This window comes from Hesperophylax consimilis, chromosome 28, assembly GCF_061612785.1.
Source record: "Hesperophylax consimilis isolate HC1 chromosome 28, BYU_Hcon_1.0, whole genome shotgun sequence".
NCBI lineage: Eukaryota > Metazoa > Arthropoda > Insecta > Trichoptera > Limnephilidae > Hesperophylax > Hesperophylax consimilis.
Window position 1 is genome coordinate 16,344,562 of NC_142863.1, and position 14,435 is coordinate 16,358,996.

At 37.3% G+C, this 14,435-nt stretch overlaps 1 protein-coding gene across 2 annotated transcripts in view; it reads left to right on the forward strand.

The window, feature by feature from the left end:
• The window catches only part of LOC149410270 (mitochondrial S-adenosylmethionine carrier protein), a 168,488-nt gene that overhangs the window by 14,893 nt on the left and 139,160 nt on the right, over positions 1 to 14,435 (forward strand). The window lies entirely within an intron of this gene.

Sequence of the window (14,435 nt, forward strand, 5' to 3'; positions counted from 1 at the left end):
TAAGTGCATAATTGAATCCTTTATAGAATTAGCGGTTCCAGAAGGATGCGCTACGTGGCCAATGTACTGAGAATCTGGCTCAAAGCAAAACAATATGCCCTTCTGTAATTGTTTTCCTGTGGTACTTGTTGTCATGTTTTTCTTGCACAATGGTCTTGTCTTTCAGACCATCAAAATATAACCCACTTATTTTACCGTCAGAACTCCTGAATCTCGAACTCTGCTTTCTCTGCAACTCTTCTCGGAAGAGTTTTTACTTATGTTTCCGGGTGGTCTGTAGATTCATATACAATTAAAGAAAACTTTTCACCACCAGTGACATGCACGTATAAGGAGTGATAATTGCAGTACATATTTTCCTGTTCTGCAGGAGCAACGATAGTTATATGAGTGCAATCTATTGCTCCTGTAGTTCCAGAGAAATGATTACCGGATTGCTCAAAAATTTGCCTCGCCTTTTGCTTATTTATTTTAATATCAACGGTATAAAATATACCATATACAGTAAATTATAAACAGTGACATCAGAAAATATACAATTAACAGAAACTCTAGATGGATATAAAAAGTCAGAGATACAAGTACATGCAAAACTTATAGGTAGACTAGGTTAGATTAGTATTGATTGAAATATATGATAGTATAGATACATGATATAATATATTACAATAGCTTTTTCTTATAGCTATAGCTATTTTTATCCGCAGCAGTCGAAGGAAATTTGACCCACATCTGAAGTAGTGTGTCGCTGATAGCCGATGAAACATTTAATATGCATCGGCTAACCGATGACTGGCGGATACCCAAGCCCCACTCGTGCCCTATACCTCTCCTGTGAAAAATTCAGTTATTAATATGGTACATTATTTAGTCATGGATTACAAAGTTAATTTAATGTACCACCCACCTGGACTGAACAGAGAGTCCATGCTTTGTTTTCGGTTGTAGCATGGGGGATAATCAGTCGATTAGGAAATGGTAAACGATAGCAACCATTCGCAGCAAAGCTTTTTGAAGCAATGCAACGATGTCGATATTCGAATTGACAGTGGTACTTCGTTCCAAAGCTTTGATGAAGAATAGCTATAACTACCCTCAAACACAGTAGTTTTATGTTTGGGGAGAACGAGTAAGTGGTTTCTTTGACGCGTACTATGTGTATGAGAGTCACGGGACCACTGCAATCTCTCAAACATATAGGCAGGGACCTTTGAATTCATCAAATTGAACATTTGACACAATTGGTGTAATTTCCTTCTGTTCAACATATTTAGAATCTGATGCCAATAGAGGTAAGATATGATCCTGTCTCGGAACATTATAACAATATCAGACACATGCATTTTGGACTCGTACTTGTTTTTGGGTTTTTTTTCAGTAAGGAGGGACCATATACTGTGTCTCCATAGTCCAATATTGAGAGAACAAGACTGTCAGTAATAATATTTCTTAATTTCATTGATATATGATCTCTTATATTATACAGCAGACAAAGTCTCGAATAGCACCACTGTGACTTGTTTTTAATATGTTCCTCATACCTCAATTTACCGTCGACCACTATTCCAAGGTTGCGCGCAGATTCAACAAAGGGAATCGTGGTTTCACCTATTTTTACATCATGTCTTCTATTCCTTACACATGATATTTTTTGTTTAGTTCCCATTAACATAGCAACAGTTTTTTGGGGATTGAGAAGTAGTGCATGCTCTTGTGCCCAAGCGCAAACTCTATGTAGATCACTGTTTATCATTTCCACCGCTATATGAGCGTTACATACTTCAAATGGTAAATATAGTTGTGTATCATCTGCATACATGTGCAACATACAGTGTCTAATAGATTGCATCATGTCAGCGGTATATATAGCAAAAAGCAATAGCCCTAGTATCGATCCCTGTGGTACCCCTCGTGTTATTTTAACATCAGATAATAATAATAAGAATATTTTAGAGCCCCATTGATATCCCTGCAGACTGTACGCTGAGTTCTATCTTTGAAATGACTCTGAAACCATTTTATTGCTTTGTCATTGAAACCGAAGTATTGTAACTTTGAAACAAGCAATGGAATACTCATTAATCTCTCAGACAAACACTTTTATTTACTTTGTGTTCCTTTGCGAACTGTCAAAACGTGAAAATTTTTGTGTTATTCACGAGTTTTGTTAAAAGCTTCATAACTCACGTTTTGGGAAACGTAGCCTCATTCTAAAAAATGTTTTGGAAAGATTATGAAATTCACTATCGTATTGTTTTGTTATATGTAAATATTTGCGTTTCTAAATATACATTTTCTGAAAACGTCAAAAATATGTAAAAATAGCTGACCATTATTTCAAAGCTGTGAAAAATGTACTTTTTTCTGAGTGTCATAAAGAAATAACACTTTATATATTGAAAAAATATAATTAAAAACTATTAGTCACCTCAAAATATTAACCGTCCAAACTAAAATATTTTTAATAAATTATTTAGAAACTCAATAAATTATGAACGAACAAGATGACAGATCCAATCGACTTAGATAATGCACCTCTACATTCCATAGATATTCTTAAATATAGACGCGTAGCGTTATTCATTATCGATACTCTGTTTTTTAAATCATGGCAATCCGTATACTAGTGATGGAAATAAATCGATTTTTGTAAAATCTCGCGCGTTTACGTGAAAAGACGTTCTAATGTCTTGACCGCTATTACCATATTTACGTCTTTTGACTTTCTAATGTTCTGAGTGGTTAAGTCAAATGCTTTAGAGAAATCCAGAAGAACTAATATTGTGGCTTTGCCTGCATCAGTGGAGGCAAGAATATCGTCTGAAATGCATTGCAGAGCTGTCGTAGTGTTGTGGCCTTTACGAAACCCCCGTATAATCCCGCATGTTTCAGTGTAAACTACTGTTTGGTTAAACACAACTTTTTCGAGTACCTTGGATAATGCCGGTAATATACTGATCGGTCTGAGATCGCTAAGACTAGAAATTGGTTTCTTTTTAGGAATTGGTGTTACTAAACCACTTTTCCACACTGCTTGGACTGTACCTGTCCGTAATGATTGGTTAATAATTGCTGTTATGGTGCTGAGTGCAAAAGGAAGGATTAGTTTAATCATTGTGATACTTATGTTATCGCAACCGATGGCGTTTGATTTAATATTATGAATGTGTTTTGTTATTGTAGTTTCGTCAACCGTTTCAAGTGAGAATGACTTTGATACAGAGTGATTTTGTGAATTATAATTGTAATGTTCTTGCTGTTTTAATAAAAAAAGGTTCTATTATACGAAGTATTGTTTATTGTTAACTCAGTTGTTAAAAGTACAATCCAGTCCAGCTGCATGGAAGGAATCGAATGCCCGCGCCTCCCGTCCGTCCCACTGCCCGCGTTCCCCGAGCAGTGTCGGAAGCGTTCGTCAAACCTCGGCTGTCTCCGGCCGTGCACGATCGCCTATACGGTACACTACACCCTTCCCTCTCTAACTGCAGCTCTACGACTACTATAAAACAGAGATATAAGGTCTCTAGTTACCGCTTTATGTGGTAACCCTACGGCTAAAACCTTATCAGGCACTGTCAACAATATACTTGAAAAACAATATACGACACACAGGTCAATGACCTGATATAACAACACAACATATTTAAACTAAATATTTCACACAATTAATAACAAGTACATAATTTATAATTCTTCAATAATGTTGACTTGAGAAGTAGCCTGCTCTTCTGGGGTATTTTGTCTGGGCCGAAGTCGATTCGCCCACGGACTCCTTTGTGTTGGTATTGGTGCCGCCCCTGCCGGTCCTGGCCCGGCACCTTCCACATCTGCCAACCTGAAATCAGGAGAATACCCCGTTAAACCACGTAGAAAAACCGAGGTCTCTAACTCCTGAGGGTCATTCCATCTGATCTCAGACGCGGACTGTGACCCATTGAACTCCTCACCCCAGCTTACTGACAGCTCCCTGATTTGATCCAAGTGTCTCTTCCACGTCACATTCGAATCTCCCACTCTTACAATGAAAACCTTTTTCCCCAGAGACTTACAAATCACAGCTTTTGTCCATAATATTTTATTATTTTGGCGATAATCCCGCTCAAGGCATTTTTGACCTATCCTAAAATTGCGAGTCATGGCTCCACCAAAACCTTTAATCTGTCTATTCTGACTTTTCGCAATATTATCGTTCGCACGCTTAACCAACTCTGAGTCTAGCTCTAGCTCTCCCACCTTGGGTAGAACTAACCCGTCAAACGAGGAACGAAGCCTCCTGCCTACTAACAAAACAGCGGGTTCGACACCCGTCGAACAGTGAGGCGAGTTTCTATAATCTAACAGAAAATTCAGTAGTTTTATTCTATAATCTTTGTGTAAGCTAGAACCAACCATCACCTTTTTAAGAAAACCTTTTACAGTTTTCACTGCGTTTTCTAATAGTCCGTTACTTTGCGGGTGCCTTACCGGTGACGTCATGAATTTAATGTTATTTTCGCCCAAGAATTCTTTAAACTCTTCACTCGTGAAAGCGGTGCCGTTGTCTGACACAATCAATTCAGGGTTACCAAAAATCGCAAAAATTTTTCTTAATTCTAAAATGGTGTGAGTACTATCTGCCTTTGTAACCTCGATGCAGTCTATACATTTAGAAAATGAATCGCACATTACCAAGAACATCTTGCCTGATAAAGGCCCACAGTAATCTATATGCAAACGACTCCACACTCTCCCTGAATTCGGCCAAACAATTAATTGATTCTTTGGTGGTGATTGCCTATTAACAGCACAATCCTGGCATGATTGAACCGTCTTTTCTAGATTCTTGTTCAACGATGACCACCAGAAATACGCTCTCGCAACGCCTTTCATCTTGACTATACCTAAGTGCGACCTATGTAACAAGGTTAACACATGATTTTGTAAAGAAGCTGGAATAATTATCCTATGGTTCCAGAACAAACAATCATCTACAATAGAAAGTTCGTTTCTCTTAACCCGAAAATTCCATAAAATATTGTCACGTTTCATAGACTTAGGCCAGCCCTGCCTCAGATGAGTAACTACTAGCTGTAGAACTGTGTCTGAAACGGTCGCTGCTTTAACCGAACGCAAATCCAATTGTGTTCCTTCTATAAAACTCACAAAATCTGCACTAAAATCATCATTGTGCTCCTCAACCGCATTTTCTAACGGCAAACGTGATAGGAAATCCGCTTGATTATTACCAGATTTAACGAATTCCGTCTTATATGCAAAACCCGCTAAGACAATACCATACCTCTGCAAGCGGTTGACCGCTAAAACTGGTATGTTTTTGTGTTCCTCAAGAATTCTTAATAAAGGTAAGTTATCACCACATAATGTGAATTCTCTTCCGAACAGGTACTGAAAGAACCTATTCAGCCCGAACATAATTGCTAAAGCTTCAAGGTCTAAAATGCAATACTTTTTTCCGCGCTAGTAAGACTACGTGAGTCAAATTCAATCGGCCTCATCGAACCGTCCCGAAAAACATGAACTAGACACGCCCCCAAACCGGATGTACTCGCATCCGTATATAGCTTCAACGGTAATTCGGGAAAATAATTAGTGAGCACGGCGTTGTCACTCATTAAACTCTTTACTGTATCGACAGCCTTTTTACACTTGTCAGAAAAATCCCATTTAACATCTTTTTTTTAATAAGTTATGTAACGGCTCTAATATCGAAGACATTCTGGGAATGAAGTTCCTGTAAAAGTTTAAAAACCCTAGAAGGCTTTTTAATTGGTGCACATCCGTTGGATATGGTACCCTTTTAATCGCCTCCAACTTGTTAGGTTGAGGTTGAATGCCTTCCCCTGATATCACATAGCCTAAAAACTCAATTGACTTCACGAAAAAATCACATTTCTCTGTGTTCACACGCAAACCGCACTCTTTCAAGCGATTGCACACCGCGCGAATATTCGCCATTAAATCTGCCTCGTTAATGCCAGCGATAATAATGTCATCTAAGTAGAACGCAACACCTTTCAGACCTTACAGACAACCCGCAATCGTCCTAGCAAAAATTGCAGGCGCAGATTTGAACCCAAATACAAGCCTGTTACATATATTGAAAAAGACCCAGGTGCGTATTTATAGTCGTATATTTCTTGCAACCCTCTGCTAACTCCAACTGTACATAAGCCTGCTTAAGGTCCAGCTTAGCAAACAGTTTGCCTGAGCTAACTTTATGAATGACCTCATTAATCGTAGGCAGAGGATATCTTTCTAAATCTGTCATGATGTTCAAGGACCTCTTATAATCTACACATATACGAATATTCCCGTTTTTCTTAATGACCGGAACAATGGGTGATGCGTACTCGCTACTGGACACTGGAGATAAAATTCCGTCCGCCACCATAGATTCAAGTTCTTTCCCGATTTTATCTTTTAACGTGAACGGTACCGGTCTCGCGTTATGAAACACTGGGTTTGAATCCCGATTGACTTTAAAACATACTTTATGTTTGTTAAATTTCCCTGATTTGTCTGAAAAAACTTCTGGAAATTCCTTAAAAAGTTCCTCTTTTTTTTATTCACTGTAAAAACTGAATCACGATTAATCGGCGCAATTCCCAAGTCGAAAAGTTCCATGAAATCACGACCCACAATTAATTCTGAACCCTTAGTGACAACTATAAAATACATATTATTTTTAGCTTTGTTGTATGTTACCGAAAAAATTGATTTACCCACGATTTTTAATGGATATCCGTCGTAACCAGAAATTGTACGCTTGTCAGTTGACAACTCTATATTTTTAAACGATTTTTTAAAAACAACCTCAAGAATCACCGATACACTCGAACCGCTATCCACCATAGCTGAACATGGAATCTCATTAATTTTAATCTCGACTTTATACGGACTAATAAATGCAATGTGCTCTTTATGAATTGCCTTTTTTACAAACAACGGAGACACTTTATTATTCTTGCACATATTTTTAAGATGACCCACTTGTTTACAGATGAAGCATTTTGCGCTTTTAAACTTACAATCACTTAACGTGTGATTCGCTCCACAACAAGTACATTTCTTAAAACCCGAGAATTTCCTCACACTAGGGCTTCCCGACCGTGAATCCGTTCTTGAAAACTCCGGTTTCCCTCTAGAACGCGACCTTTGATCCCCCCATGTGTTCGTCTTTTTCTTGATTGTACTCACAAAACTACCTACAGAACCCTCATCCTTGACTTTCAGTTCTAGGGAACTTCTTTCACTTCTAGGTTTCTTATATCTGAAATACAATGATCTCCAACAATATCCAAAAAAATTCTTTGGCTATTATAGAATGACGATTCAGAACATTTGACAAACTATTAAGAATCGTTGGACCTCAAATTGCATACAATAATACTAGATGGCGGAATGCAATCTCAGCTGAAGAAAGGTTGTCAGTCACCCTTAGGTAAGTAAAACAAGATTTTTACACTTAGTTTTATTTATTAGTTATAAAATTTTAAAGTGACGCCATAGTTACATCATAATAATCATTGGAGTCTTGTGAAACCACAGAATTAGGAGACTGTAAATCATCCGCAAAACGTTGTAAGTAGTCATTACAGTTTCTAAAATCAGTGCAATTCTCTTGAACCTGGGGTATTTTAGTAATGGTTTTATTTTTATGTATTGCTACACAGTAGTGCTATGGTTACTTGCTACGTGCAGCCTACAATACTCACCAGACATTTTAGGTTATAATAATAAATGTGGAATCACAAACTTTATCCTGTACTGGAAGCGCCAATTCTTGAGGGTTAGATACCCACAAGAATGTTTGTGATCCCAGGGTTCTCAGGGGGTTGGGTACGAAACCAGAATGTGTCAGGTTACAATGTGTACTTTAGAGTCAAGGAAAGAAGATTTAGAGTAACATGAATGTATATTATTTCAAATACAATATAAGTCTACACACTCTACCGTATGAGTTATAACGAAAACAACATAATAGCAGTTAGATATAAGCTTACCCCCAAGGTTCCGACCACGCTTTATCTATCTAGCTAACTAAGAAACATCCTACTCGAGCTGGAGCAGCACCTCCTCAGGCTGTGCTCCTAGGGGCTCCAGCCGGAGCAAGAGGAAGAGTTAGTTCCGCCTCCTGGCGACTGTCCGTGGCAGGAAACTGTGTAATCTGGCGACTGAGGAAGAGGTATCAGGTGCCCGCGGTTGCATCCGTGTATCCTGGCGAGGATTCCCTTTATGTAAGGAAAAATAGGCCTCCCTACGGCCCTGGTGAAAATGCGGTCGGCGTAGTGCCAAACCGCGAGAAAGAATACTATCCTTATGTTTCCGGGAACCGGGCACAATATTTTAAGCCACTGGCTTCTTCATCCCATAAAGGATGGGTCGGATTCAAGCAGATCACACCCGATAACACGTCTGACTCCGTTTGCGATTCATGATGCCGCGTGGTTACAATACTCGAACCAGCCACGGAACTAATTCCACTATGGAACTTCGTATTCACACCATTTATACGATTTTATTATGCAATCTCCGCGTATAAAATTAGACTTCGCCACTCCGATTAAAGGGAAACCATTCCCAAACAATTTCACTCCGGAAAACTGTGACTGTCGTCTGCCGAGAAATCAGGCCCACCATCTGATTTCTCCGCAGGCAAGGAAGTGAGTTCTCCCGGAACTCACCCAGATGTCGCCCTTAAAACAATAGACAAAAACTAGAAGTTGCACTCAACAATACTAGGCCAGTTCCTACTTTATAAACATTGAGGCGGGTGGAGATGTAATGATGCAGTACTACATGGAAAAAGTATTAATAATTATATAAAAAAATATGAACTAGAACCGCATCATAACATTATCACTAAATTTCTCGGACTAACAAAATTAGTTGCAGTTGAAGTTCCCGGCTCAGATGTAATGTACGTGGCACTAGTGTTTGGGGATAGTGAATCCTTATTGTAACCAGGGTATATAGGCTGTGGAGTAGTCGTTGACCTAGGGTACGAAAACTGAGAAATAGGCACATATCTTTTCGCCCTATCCATGGCGTTTATTACTTCCATTTTCGCATACAATTTCTGATCGTCATTTAACTTTCTTAGCTTTGGTATTAGCATTTCAGCGAAGTTGATGTCCTCGTCAAATTTTTTTTCTTTTTTACGTAATATATCCAAAAGTTCTTCATCGATTCCTGTGTTTCCTTTTTGTGACTTGGCCCCTGTTTTACGTAGATTTCTAGTTTGTCTAGAGCCCTGCTCCTGTGGGCTACTTTCCTCATCCGATTGAATATCCGATTTCGTGCTTTCTTCCGTAGATTTGACGTTGCTACTAGTATCTCTAGAAGTATTAACAGGTATCAAGAAAGAAAGTTGATCATCCATTTCCAAAAACTCGGAGAATTCACTATGCGGAGACGGCGTTTGTTCATCAGTTGATAGTTGTCCAGGAGATGGCTGACCTGGAGATGGTTGTCCTACATACGTATATCCTTGGGATACCTGTTCCACATTTCTTGGTGTACTGGGGCCTGTATATTATCAAACATTGGCTGGTTGTTTGCTGTACGCCTGCATCAGGGACGGTTGAGCTGATAAAGAATATCCTTGAGACGTTTGTGTCCTATTGCTTGGGTGCTGAAAGGAATATTCATCAAAGTAATGGCTGTCTGCTTTAAAAATTAAGTCACATATGCCTTGTTGCACAATGTTTTTAGTGTGCTCATTATATTTCATCATTTTACTTCCTACAAAATCCAAAAAACTTTTAATTTCATCATTTTGCTTGTTGGTTTCAGATGAGGCTGATTTTAAAATTCCAAAAGCTTCTTTAAGCATTTGCAATTTTGGGTCGCGTCTTGCTATTTTACTTGGCGGCACTGGTGTTTCTTCAGGTTGTGCTGAGTTATTTGATGGCCCCGGGATTTCTTCTGCTTCAGCTTCATTTTCGTTGTCTTATGGCACTCATAACGTCAGATTCCACACTCATAACGTATGTTAACTCTACATACTCAATAATAACAATGCTTGTATTATAATATTTATTTGAAAGAAGACTATCACGGTTCTGGACTGAGAGGCTCATTCCCGCTCATACGATCTCTTATATACGTCTCGTACTCGCTGTCTCGCTCTCATGCTGTCCCCCTTACACACATACACCACACCCCCACACTTAAATCATAATTACATCTTTTTATTTTTACAAATTTATATAAGCCAAATATATTTAATTATTTCCATTATGTATTTAATTTCCAATTTATATGTAATTATGTATGTTCTTGACTCTTCATTCGGTGTAGCATGGGCGTTGTCCTCGAGGGCGTAACCTCCCCTCCCATGGTGTAGGTGACCTGCAAAAATCAGAGGAATTAGGAAACTTGGTCATGTCCACGTCCGAGAGTGGACCCAGGTCCAGCAAATCATCAGACCTGTCACTCTCCCCCCACCTAACCTTCCTCTCTGAAATTTGATCATGGTGGCGTTTCCACACTTGTCCTGTAGACATAATTTTTACTAAATAAACCCTATTCCCCAATCTTTTATAAATTTCTCCTAAAATCCATTTGTTTTTATCACTTCTCAAATCCCTGGTTAAAACTTTAGATCCAATATCAAAGTACTTTTTAATTTTTTTTCCTCTATAATACTTTTTTTGTTTTTGCTGACTCAATAACATCTTATCTTTAATCGTGTTATCAATCCCTTTAAAACCTTGACCTTCAACATTATCTAATATTGGAATGATTGTATTAAAAATTGATCTAATTTTCCTTCCCAAAATTAATTTACTAGGTTCAATCCCCGTAGACATAGAAGGCGTATTCCTAATATCAACCAAAAATGTTAAAAGTTTATCCTCAAAATCAGCAGGCAATTTATTATTTATCATAATTTTTTTTTAAAAATTCTTTACCGTTCTAACCCCATTTTCGGCAAGTCCGTTAGAAGCTGGATGGTTGACAGGAGATGTCAACGATTTAATATTAAAATTATGACGAAATTCCTTAAAAACTGTTGAAGTGAACGCTGTACCATTGTCACTTACTATCTGCTCCGGAATTCCGAAATTAGAAAATAATCTTTTCAAAACTTTTATTGTACAAAACGAATCTACTTTATTTACGATGTGACAGTCTATCCATTTTGTAGTTGCATCAACGATTATCAAAAAATTGTAACCACCAAAAGGTCCCATGAAATCAATATGCAATCTATTCCATATTAATCCACTGATTGGCCACGGCTGTAACTCAACTTTACATGGAGTGGGTAAACACTCCAAGCATCGAACGCACTGCTTCACAGTTGCTTCTACCTCTGAGTTCATACCTAACCAAAAAAAATAATTTCGAGCAAGATTTTTAGATTTAACAATACCTAAATGCGATTGATGTATGAAATTCAATATGATTTCCCTTAATTCCCTCGGAACCACAAATTTATTATTATAAAATAAACACGAGTCATAAGTCGATAATTTATTTCTAAAATACCAGAATTTTAACAAGTCATCCTTTAAAAACTTTTTATCCGGCCAACCATTGATTACGAACCCAGTAATGCTTGCTATGTTTACATCTTTAATCGAAAACTGCTTCATCGTTTCTTTTGAAATTGTCGTTTCCGCCTCAATTATATTTAAAAAATCCGATTCAATCTTATCAACGTTCAGACTACCAATATAATTTAAGAAATATTCGCTACCGTCGACCTCGTCGATACAATCACTTAAATTATTATTACTATTAACCGGCAATCTAGATAAGAAATCCGCTTTGTTCTCACCCGACTTGACATATTCTATATTATAGTCAAATGTTTGTAAAATCAACGCATAGCGCTGTAGCCTATTTGCCGCTAGTATTGGCACTTGTTTTTCAGTGTTCAAAATATGTACCAAAGCTTTATTATCACAAGTTAGAACGAATTTATTACCATATAAATATTGAAAGAATTTTTTTAAACCAAATATTATTGCACACGCTTCCTTATCTAGAATGGAATACCTCAATTCCGTTTTTGACAATAAACGGCTAGCGAATGCAATCGGTCTTTCCATGCCATTCTCATATACGTGACATATAATAGCAGATATACCTATATCACTCGCGTCTGTAATTAGCTTGATAGGTAATTGTGGGTCAAAATGCACCAAAATATTGTCTGACGTCAGCAGTTTCTTAACTTGCTCAAACGCAATATTGCATTCCTGAGACCATACAAATTTTATCCCTTTTTTCAACAATTGGTATAAAGGAGACAAAATACCTGACACATTCTGTATAAAAGACCTATAGTAGGAAATAACTCCCAGCAAACTTCTAAGTTCCGAAACATTTTTCGGTACACTCATTTGGGTAATAGCATATATTTTATTTTCTAAAGGCATAACTCCTTTCTGCGAAATTCTATAACCTAAATATTCTATCTCTGTTTCTAGAAAAGAACACTTATTTTCATTAATAGTTAATCCGCAATCACTTAACTTGCTAAGTACTGCTTCACAAATAGAAAATAATTCCTCTTTAGAATTCCCAAATAAAAGTAGATCATCTAAAAATACACAAACGTTCCTAAGTCCACCAACTATCGCCGTAATGACTTGCATAAAGATGGCCGGACTCGTGCTTAAGCCAAAAGGCAATACTTTATATGCAAATAAACCTATATGCGTACTAATCACACATAATTTTCTAGACTTTTCGTTCAATGAAATTTGCCCAAATGCATTTCGTAAGTCTATCTTAGCAAAATATTTTGCACCATTCAGAGATGAAATTAAATCGTCAATACGAGGTAGTGGGTATTTCAACTTCGCTAACATAGGATTCAATGTTGTTTTGAAATCAGTACAAATCCTAATTGAAGCGTCTTTCTTTTTTACAACAACAATCGGGCTTGCAATATCGCTTATTTCTACCTTTTCAATAATGTCTTCATGCAACATTCTCTGTAACTCTATCTCTACTTTCTCACGTAAACTAAAAGGTAATGGCCTCGGATTTACAAACTTTGGCCTAAAGTCCGAATTAACTTCAATGTTTGCCTCATAATTTTTAAGCCTACCCGATTTTTCTGAAAAAACATGAGCATATTTCTTCTTTAAACTTTCACGAAAAACAAAATGATTATCACAATTAATCTCACTGAATTTTACAGAATTTATTCCACTTAATCCGATACCGAAAACTTGTAAAAAATCTCTACCAACTATTGTAGAATTACCATTTTTAATTATTACGAACTGTATTTTCGCACTTTTACCTAAAAATGACACCTCTAAATTCACTTTACCTAAAACATTTAACTGCGTTCCGTCATACCCTGACAAATGAACATTATACTTTTCTAAATCGTAAGAAACAAAATATCTTAAATACACTTCATATGGTATCGCGTTTATCGCAGCTCCCGTATCTACCAACGCCGGCAATATTATGTTACCAATTAACAAATCTATATATGTGGGTTCCGGCCCCACATTATTATTAACCACGAACACCGAATTCAACCGTTTATTTTTAGTACCTACATAATTTTTATTGTATTTACACAAATTACTAGGATGACCCGATTTGTTACAATGATTACACAAAATTTTTTTCCAGCAATCTCTTTGCAAATGATTTTTTTTTCCACACAAAAAACAAGTTTTTAACGTACCATTAACCGGTGATTTACTCCGCATTGAATTTTTATTCCTGGAAGGACTATCTTTCCTGGATTTATGGAAATACTCGCTTTCCTTATGAACAACATTTAAATTCGGATTTACTTTTTTAAAAGCCACAACATGTTCCCACGTCGCCGCTAGATTAATGCAATCCGTAAAAGAAGTATTGATTGCCTCTACGAATAGCTTGTGTTTCAATTTTTCATTAAAAATCCCAATAACGAATATGTCCTTTAAACATGGTTCCAATCTCAGCTCAAAATTACAAGATAAACTTAACCCTCTCAATCTAGCCGCGTAATCTTTAACGGATTCGCTAGGAAACTGTTTACATTTATAAAATAATTCACGAGACTCAAAAATATTTTTAACTGGTTTGCAATGTGAATCAAATAATTTACATAAATCTTCAAAAGAACAAACAGAAACCTTTTTTGGAAAACATAAATCACATAATAGAGAGAAAGTTTCTTCCGTGAGGCAACTCAGCAAAAATGCTCTTTTGCGTTCTGGTGACAACAACTTATCATCATTTAAAATGAGGGCCTGATCCAATCGTTCCCTGAACAATGACCAGTCTCCCGTTCTGTAACAGAACGTCCCCAAATTCTTACAAATCGCCTCCATTGGGAGAAGAACTGAAACAAGTTGAATAAAATATACGTATCTCAGCCCTTCCAGAGGTTATGCTCCGAGCCCCTGCCCTGAGCCTGTGAATCACCAACGTCTCAGCACCCTTTTCTGGCTCCGTCTCCCTTC